Raw genomic sequence first — 9,828 nt, forward strand, 5'->3', positions numbered from 1 at the left:
TGATAGATGCCCCATCAGCCTCATTACCCAGAGTTTTTTTTTTCACCTAGGGCAGGCTAGGAGTGAGCAGAGGAAGCCCATCCAGGGAGCTACCTCACTCCTTCTTTTCCTGTATGACATGGACAAAGCACATTCTGCTCTGTTTCCAAAACCAGATTGCTGTTTAATTGTTGGGGGACAAGAGAGCAAAATGCCAGAGTCTGCCTGTTTCTACTCTCTCTTCCACTACAGGGCTGGAAGTACAGAAGTATAGTACCATGCCTTGCTTTTATTGAATGCTGAGGATCTGAACTCAGGTCCTTTTGTTTGCAAAATGTTACCAAATGAGCTACATTCCCAGACAAGTGTTTGTATCTGTCAACAAGTTTGGCCCAACCTTATGAGTACTTACCAATTCTTCATTTCTTTCCCAATTTCACTCTTCTTACTTTGCAGGTAAATTTTGTTGAAGAGCCTTGTGACCTGGGTAGTGTCCAAAATTGTCTTGGTTAGGTTTACCACTGCTATGATGAAACACCATGACCAAATCAATTGGGGGAGGAGAGCTTATGCTTCTACATCACTGTTCATTATTGAAAGATGTCAAGCCTGGAACTTAACTAGAGCAGGAACCTGGAGGCTAGAGCTGATACCAAACCAAGTAAGGATCCTGCTTGCTGGCTTGATCAACCTACTTTTTCCTCAATATACAAACTACCATCCCCAAATGGAACCACTGACAATGGGCTGGACCCTGCCCCATCAATCGCTAATTACAAAAATGCCTTATAGCCAAATATATATGTATATATTTGGGTTTTCGAGACAGGGTTTCTCTGTGTAGCTTTGCACTTTCCCTGGAACTCACTCGGTCTTCCAGGCTGGCCTTGAACTTGCAGAGATCTGCCTGTCTCTGCCTCCCAAGTGCTGGGATTAAAGGCATGTGCCACCGCCGCCTGGCATAGCCAAATCTTATGGAGGCATTTTCTCAACTGAGGTTCCCTCTTTTCAGATAACCCTGTATGTTTCCTTGGCCATGGTGTTTTGTCATGGCAGTAGAAAAGTAAATTAAGGTGTTCACACTTTAGAAAAGAAAATGTTGAGTTTTGTAACTGAGATTTTCGTTACACTTAATAAATCAATATCCTTATTGACTTAATAAAATTACATTGCTCCTATTATTTTTTCCATTTTCTCGTGTTGTTATTTCTTCAGTCTCTTTAAAAGATCGTGGTACTTGAAAGTTAAAAATAAAAAACATTTTATTGACTATCAAGTTTGCTTAAAAGTAACTCTGATAAAGAATTAAAAAAGTCATTTTGAAATTATTCAGCCATGGTGCAAACTGAAAATTATCTTTTCTATACTATCATTATTCCTCAATTAAAACAAATAATCTAAAGTTAACTACTTTTTAAAGTTACTGCTTATTGACGGGTGGTAATTCTTCATGCCTTTAAGCCTAGTACTCGGGAGGCAGAAGCGGGCAGATCTCTGTCGTTTAGAGATCACCCTGGTCTAAAAGTGAGTTCCAGGACATGGAGATACACAGAGAAATTTTGCCTCAGAAAAGAAAAACAAAACAAAACAAACAACAACAACAACAAAACAATAAAGAAGAAGAAGGAGGAGGAGAAGAGGAAGAAGAAAACGTTACTGTTCATTGTTATAGAATATTATTTTAAGATGTTTTAAGATGTGTTGCTTTTGTTTATTTTGCATTTGTTTAACTCCGTGAAGCTGTGTTGATGTGCTGTTTAAAACACCTAATGGCCTAATAAAGAACTGAACTGTCTATAGCAAGGCAGGAGAAAGGATAGGTGGGGCTGGCAGGCAGAGAGAATATATAGAAGGAGAAATCTAGGAGGAAAAAAGTAGCCAGAGAAGGAGGAGGACTCCAGGGGCCAGCCACCAACCTACAAAGCAAGCCACAGAGTAAGAAACAAAGAAATGTATACCAGAATAGAAAAGGAGAAGCCCAGAGGCAAAAGATAGATGGAATACTTTTTTTTTTCTCGAGACAGGGTTTCTCTGTAGCTTTGGAGCCTGTCCTGGACTAGCTTTGTAGACCAGGCTGGCCTCGAACTCCCAGAAATCCACCTGCCTCTGCCTCCCGAGTGCTAGGATTACAGATGTGCACCACTACCACCCAGCAGGATAATTTAAGTTAAAGAAAACTGGCAAGAAACAAGCCAAGCTAAGGCCAGGCATTTATAAGTAAGAATAAACTTGTGTATGTGTGATTTATTTGGAAGTTGGGTGGTGAGCCCCCAAAAGAGTAAAAAAAAAAAAAAACAGTTCATGAACAAGTTTATCAAATAACAAGAAATTAAGCTGTTCATAAACAAGTTTATAAAATAACAAGAAGCTAAATTTTATATTCCTAAAATATTGCAAGTAGCTAGGAGTGATGGCACATGCTGTTACTTTCAGCTCTCAGGAGGCAGAGTAAAGTGGATCTTTGAGTTCCAGACCAGTCTGGTCTACAGAGCAAGTTTCAGGAAAGCCAAGGCTACACATAGAAATCCTGTCTCAAAAAAAAAAAAAAATGAAATGAAATACAATAAGTATGAAAGTATTACACGTGTGATGGCTATTTTTGCTTGTCAACTTCACTGCATCTGGAGTTAACTAAAATACAAACATAGAGGACATACTTGTGAGGGAGTTTTCACTTAATTTGAAGTGGGAAGATCAACTAATCTGGATCTTTGAGGTAGAAAGACACATCTTTAATACAGATCTTGAGCTGGGAAGACACACCTTTAATATAGATCTTCTGAGCTGGAAAAACCCATCTCTAATCTGGGCCATGCCTTAAACTGGAAGCCTATAAGGCAGTGGTCAAAGGAAGATTTTGCTCTTTGCCTACTTGCCCATGCTTTGCTAACAGGACATTCCTTCAATGATATTAGACCCTACTTCTTTGGGATTCCATTGTTTACTGAAGACCAGTTGAGACATTCAGCCTCACCTCATGGACTGAGTAACTACTGTTTTCTTGGACTTTCCATTAAAAGTCAGTCATTGCTGCCTCAACTAGAACCCCAGACTGTAAGAAACTCTAATAAATCATAATAAATCATGTGTATATATATGGAGAGAGAGAGAGAGATAACAAGAAATTAAATTGTTCATAAACAAGTTTATAAAATAATAAGAATTTAAATTTTATATTCCTAAAATATTGCAAGTAGCCAGGAGTGATGGCACATGCTGTTAGTTTTAGCACTCAGGAGGCAGAAGAAAGTGGATCTTTGAGTTACAGACCAGTTGGTCTACAGAGCAAGTTATGTATGTATGTATGTATGTATGTATGTATGTATGTATGTATGTATATGTATGGAGAGAGAGGGGGGGCAGGGAGAGAGAGAGGAGAGAGAGAGAGAGAGAGACAGAGAGAGAGAGAGAGAGATTCATTCTGAAAGTTCTGTTATTACAGAGATACCTCACTAATACGACAAATAATCCCCAATTTCACAGTGTTGAGCCACCTTAACTCTTAGCCCCTAACCCCCTTAGCCCTAACACCCTAACCTTAACCCTAACCCTTTAACCCTAAACATAACTCCTAGCCCCTAACCCCAACCCTAAACCCTAACCCTTGACCTCTAACCCCTAACCCTAACCCTCTAACCCTAACTTTAACCCCTAACCCCAACCCTAATCCCCTAACCCCTTACCACTAACTCTAACCTTAACTTTTAATCCTAACTCTAACCCTGAGTTACCCTAATCCTGCTTGTAACCCGAACCCGCTAAAGCTTATCCTAACCATAACTCTTTACTCTTCAGCCCTCAGCCCTAGTGCCCCTACCCTCACCTATAAGCCCTAGCCCTTCTGAACTTGAACCTTAACCCTAACCTGAACACTGAACACCGAACCCTGACCCTCAACCCCAACCATGGAACCTTAACCCCAACCCAAAATCCTAACATACTATCCCCTGACCCTCACTCTCACCTCCAATGCCATCCTAACCCCTAACTCCTTAATCCCCTAATTTCCTTACTCCCTAAACTCCTAACCCCTGCGTCAGTACTCGGACCATGTCGTTAGCCATTTTAACCCTATCCCTAAACTATAACCCCTACATGTAACATGCTCCTCAAACCCCCTCCCTCCACTGCCTAGCACTTGTACCTGCTTTCCTTTGGCTTATGGTTCTCAAAGTCAATATTGCATTTGTGTTGCCTTGCCTACTTAGCATATTTTCTCCCCTTCAAGGCTCAGATCTTCAAAGAGGTCTCTGCAGATGAAGGGTCCAGGGCACTGTGCTTGTCTGGCATCCATCCATTTCTGGCTTGGTCTTCTGGGTACACACTCTCAAGTTAGGTATCTCCCTCACTGCCTCAGCAAGTGTTCTACGAACAAAAATAAAATGAAACAATAAAACCGAACAAAGCCAAAAGGCACAGGCAGTACGAGAGAGCACCTCTTGGAAGACCTGAGACTGACTTCACTCAGGGTGTCACGTGGAACAAGGTGTGCAGTCACTGCTGTGGCACTAGCATGCACGTGTCTAAGGAAGAGAGCCCAAGGCAAATGAGACTCAGTGCTGGGTGATCATATGCACCCAAGCAGAGGACTGGAAAGGGGTGGGCCGGAGGGAGGAGAAAAGAGCCAGGGAAAGGCTAGGAGAAAAGCAGAGAGACAGGGGAAAGGAGGAGGAGAAGAGACAAGGGGAGGGGAGGAGGCAGGAGGAAAGGTGAAGAATCAGAGGTGAAGTTTGGGGCAGGGGACATGTGTTTATTATGCATTTACTTGTAAATATATTAGTTTATGCTATACCAACACTAATCATGCTTTTTTCCACTACACATGACAGAGTCAACATTTCCATTATTAGACTTGCTGTGTTTATAATTTTAATATCTGCATAATATTCTGTTATATAGATATATAAAATCATAATGTTGCTGAACATTTTTATCCATGAATTATCCACTACTGTAAGTAACATCTGAGTGAACGTCAGATGTTTTTACCTCTTTTTTATTATTTTCACTTTTTGAGGGTGGGGGAATATGTACCATGGCACACAAGGGACAGACAACTTGCAGGAGTTGTGTCTTTCCTACTACCATGTTGGCTCTGGGTACTAAACTCAGATCATCAGGTTTAGTGGAAGGTGCCCTTGCCCACTAGTCACCTGCCATTTACTGCACTTCCAGGTCTCAAGGGCACTGCTCAAATGTAGACACCTGCTAAGTATCAAGCACTGTTTAAGTGTTCCATGCCTTACACTTGGTCCACACAATAATTTTCCAGTACAGTTTCAACTGTATGGTTGAGTTAAACGAGCCATGTGTTATCAGACAGTTATCAAAACAATGTCCTGTTCTCTGTAGTTCTCAAGTGTGATTCTAACCATCATTTCTAGATTTTCCCAAGATACCAAGAACTCCATCTTCTGACACTCAAATGTAAGCCAACAACAAAATACTGAACATTTCCTATAGTATAAAATGGAAAATGCCACTGAGTACCCTGGTATTGACTGAAAGAAACAGATTAAAACTGAAAAAAAAAGTCAACTTCTGTATTGCAACTGTGGGAAAATTCAGCAAGGGTGATACAGGGGACTTTTTTTTTTCTTTTGTCCACGTGGGAGGTTTATTGAGGGGAGGGAAGAGAAAGGGCAGAGACAGGTCCCAGGGGATGAGAGCTGAGGAAGAGGAAGAGAGAAAGAGCGACTTTTTTTTTTCAAATAGTAGTGCTAGGAACTGAATTTACAACCTCACACAGCCAGACAATGGCTTTACACTCAGCTATATTCCAGCAGAGGACATTTTTAAATGTAAAATAAGGATTGCATTGGATATTTGGAAACAGTAATTCTTGACCACAATATCAGCCCAGGGTTAAACAGACAGGTTCTGGGTAGATGGATTGTTTATACAACTTTGCAGTGGCCTTTCTGCACACTTGTGGGTCTAGCAGTCTTTTGTGACAGGTAAACGTGCATAAGGACTCTTCCTTTCTAAACTCTCAGCTTACTCTTGTGCTTAGATTGATACAAACAACTTCATTTTGATTTTTTTGACAACTTTTACAGTACACACACAGAATGTACATGTTGGAAGCACATGGGTCCTTGCACTCACAAAAACAGGAATGATAAGCATGCAGCATCCTCTTTTCAAGGAGAAAGATCTATAACCTGTTTTTACACCCAGAAGGCTCATTGGAATAGAAGTGACTAATAGTCTGGTGATCTGCATTATCCTTAGAGTCAGGCCATACCAAGTTCCCACAAACAGGACTGAGGGTGGCTAATAGTCTAGGTGACCTTTGCAGTATCTGTGTGGCCAAGAGCTCCCCCAAGTTTCCACACCACACCAGATCCTTCCCTAGGCCCTTAAGGTAATACATGTAAGCTGGGCAGTGGTAGGATATGCCTTTAAGCCCAGCACTTGGGAGGCAGAGACAGAGGTGAGTGGATCTCTGGATCTCTCAGTTTTCAGTCAGTCTGGTCTACAGTGCAAGTTCCAGGGCAGCCAGGGCAACACAAAGAAACCCTGTTTAAAAACTGGGGGAAAAAAAGATAATATGTGTAGCCTATCTGTAGAAGCAATATTCTTCTAAGAAGTGACATTTACTTTGAGTTGAGTTTCCATGTAATTATGCCTCCTTGTGCACAGGGGATTGAATAAGCCAGGAAACTTTTTTTCCAAATTGTACTGTGCTTAAATATGCTTACAATAAACTGCTCAGGGTCTGACTTTAGAAATATGAACCAGTACTGGCTAGGTCGTGTTGAACCAGATTTCCTTCTTGCCTCTCGAACGTGTTTTGCAGGGACCCCCAAAACACATGAAACAGAATGAATGAGACAGAAAATTAAAACAGATCCTGAATCTTTTTTTGTGTTACAGACTTTCCAAAATATCTGAAGATTGGGACCTCCTCCCTAGAAAGGAAGATCTTTGTACAAACAAAACAATTCTGGATACAATATCAAAAGTTGTTAACTAGTCTCAGAAATAAAAACATGTATTATCTGTCAGTGGTATTACCAGGTAAAGCTCTAATTTATGTGAAAGGAAAGTGGAGTGAGTAAACCACAGTAGGTTTAAATTAAATGAGACACTAAAGTGATGCAATAATGTTATTACAGGTAATAATTATGAAGGATTTTGAGGCCTGGCATGATGGTAAATACATGTAATCCCAGAACTTGGGAGGCTAAGGAAAGAGGGTCACATGTTCCAGGCCAGGTATTAAAACAAAATAATAAATGGAATAAAACATACAGCTCCACCTACATGCTATATGTATTCTAAGATATGTATTTACTCATTTATGATTAACCATAATCATTCAAGTTACACACTACCACCACCTCTGATGTATAGAGGAGACAGTCTGTTAGGCACAGAGAAGACACACAAGTCACTACACTTGATCATTACATTTTCTTCAAAAAGGACTTCCTTAAAGAGGAAGATTTCCAGGAAAGAGCTATATTTACCTCAGAGCACACTTGCTCCCAGTCATGAGGAGAGGCTCACTCTCTGCTATATCCAATGCCCGACATTCTCTCAGGTCTCTGTATCCAGAGAGGTTTTGTGTCTAATTTTTCAGAAGTTGTTACTACCAACATTTTAAGAATAATCTTAATCAAATCAAAGCCTCAAATAACTTAGAATTGACAGTAAGGTTTGCAAGCAGGTAATCCTTATGCCTCAGAATAGAGACTAAGGTAGCATTTTGAATTTTTTAACCCAGGGATTAATAAATGTTATGCAAAAAATAATCTGTGGAGTCACCCTCTTCCTTGTGGTCTATTGCCCACCATGCTACAAGGACAAAGGGAGCAGAGGCAGTGAGTGTGGCTTTGTCTGGCCTATGAGCACAACAGAAACAGCCTCTGGGAGACTGCTTCAGTGTTCCAGCTCAACTTTATTCCAGAGTGAGAGGAGATATGAAGGATGAGGACAGTGGCTGTGGAATCATCTAATTTACATTTGGCAGCATGTTCCTATCATAAGGCTGGAGCACAATGTCTAGTTAGCCTATGTGGCAGCACAGCCCTATCATATAGTTACCATTTGTGGTAGTAGGGAGAAAGCATTTGCAGGGAACTGTGTCAAAGGTCTCCACTAAGTTAAGTCAGGCATCCAGTCTCAGGGACAGTCTCCAAATATGGTCAGGCAGAGAGCAGGAAACCCATCTAGGTCTCTTGCCTTGAGCTCAGAGAGGGCTGTCCTGACATGGTAGGCTGCAACCTTTAACCAACCAGGCCTCCCAACACTGTACCACTGAGCTGTATTTCCAACCCAACATAAACAATTTTAAAGGAATGTTGAGTGAAGTTTTGTACACTGGGCATCGTCTTTCCCTTCTAGATCCCTTTATCCATTGTTCGCAGAGTAACGTGAGTAGATGTTATCAAAAGGTTCCCTGGCCTCTGCGCTGCTGACTTATTTCACCAATGGAGAGCAACAGCTGTATAAAAGGCTCATCAGCACATACTGCATCCACATTAGAAATACAAAGCCAAGACAGACGGACAGACAGCACTAGAAGAAAAGGTGTTTCAACCCAGGCAGGTCTGAGCTTGCATGTAGACATCTTACATTTGGAGTTGGCTAAATGCTTTTCACTCAATTTAACTTCACCAAGTCAGTCTCCATAGTATGTTCCCAAACAGTGTTATGATGAAGGTGACCGGGTTGGTGCACACCTCTGAGACCAGTAGTCAGGAGGCAGAGGCAGCCACATGTCTGAATTCAAGGCCAAACTGGTCAACACAGCTAGTTCCAGGTCATTCAGTCTTATACAGTGAGACCCTACCACCACCAAATCAAAACGAAGCATTGTTCAACCTCTTCTGACACACACAGGGAGGTGGTTCATCACGGAAGGGGACTGTCACCCAAGCATATCAATTTGAGTTTGACTTCCAGGGCCTACACAGTGGAAAGGAAGAACTGACTCATGAGAAGTGTCCTCTAGCCTCCACATGGGCACCCACACATACACTAAATGAATAAATATAGCAAATGTATGTCTCAAAACTTTCTTCTAGTCTTTTCCAAGGTATACAGGTTATCCCTGAATTCATGATCTTCCTCCCTCAACCTCTCAAGTACAGAGATATGCAAGTGTGCTACATATTTCTCTTAAATCATAATTTCAGTACTTTGGTAATCAATCCCTCTTTTTTATTTTGATCTAGGGACTCACAATGTATCCTGCGCTGGCCCCAAACTCATGATCCTCCTGCCACAGCATCCTGAATTCTGGGATGACAGACACGTACAATCACACCTTTGCTGGAAGAACTATCATGTGACATTTGCTTTGTATTTTATATTTTTGCCCCAGAGCAACCAAAGTGTAAAACATTTTGTTGCACTTGTTTTGATAAGCAAAAGTCACATTTTAAAAAGTATTTATTTTTATTTAATGTATATAACTGTCTACCGTTATGTATCTCTGTGTACCACATGTGTGCAGCACCTGCAGAGACTAGAAGTGGGCGTTAGAACCCCTGGAATTGGTGTTACAAAACGTGAGCAACCATGTGAGTGTTGGGAACTGAACTTGGATATTCTGGAAGAGTGGTCAGTGCTCTTACTCACAGGGCCATCTCTCCAGCCCCCACTTACTTTTGACATTAATCCCCACTCCAATTTAGATTACTTGTTTCCATCCACTTTGACGTAGTAAACTATTAATTATCCTGTTCCAAAAAGGCAGGAAAATGTCATTTCATTTTCTTCCAAAGCAATTCAAATATCATGTTACACACACCACCACCACCACCACACCACACCACACCAAATGCTTGCATTCCAGTGTGGAAGTCAGCTTTGTTCTCAATCTGCTTCCCCAGCTCA

The sequence above is a fragment of the Onychomys torridus genome, chromosome 23, assembly GCF_903995425.1.
Source record: "Onychomys torridus chromosome 23, mOncTor1.1, whole genome shotgun sequence".
In the NCBI taxonomy this organism is placed as follows: Eukaryota; Metazoa; Chordata; class Mammalia; order Rodentia; family Cricetidae; genus Onychomys; species Onychomys torridus.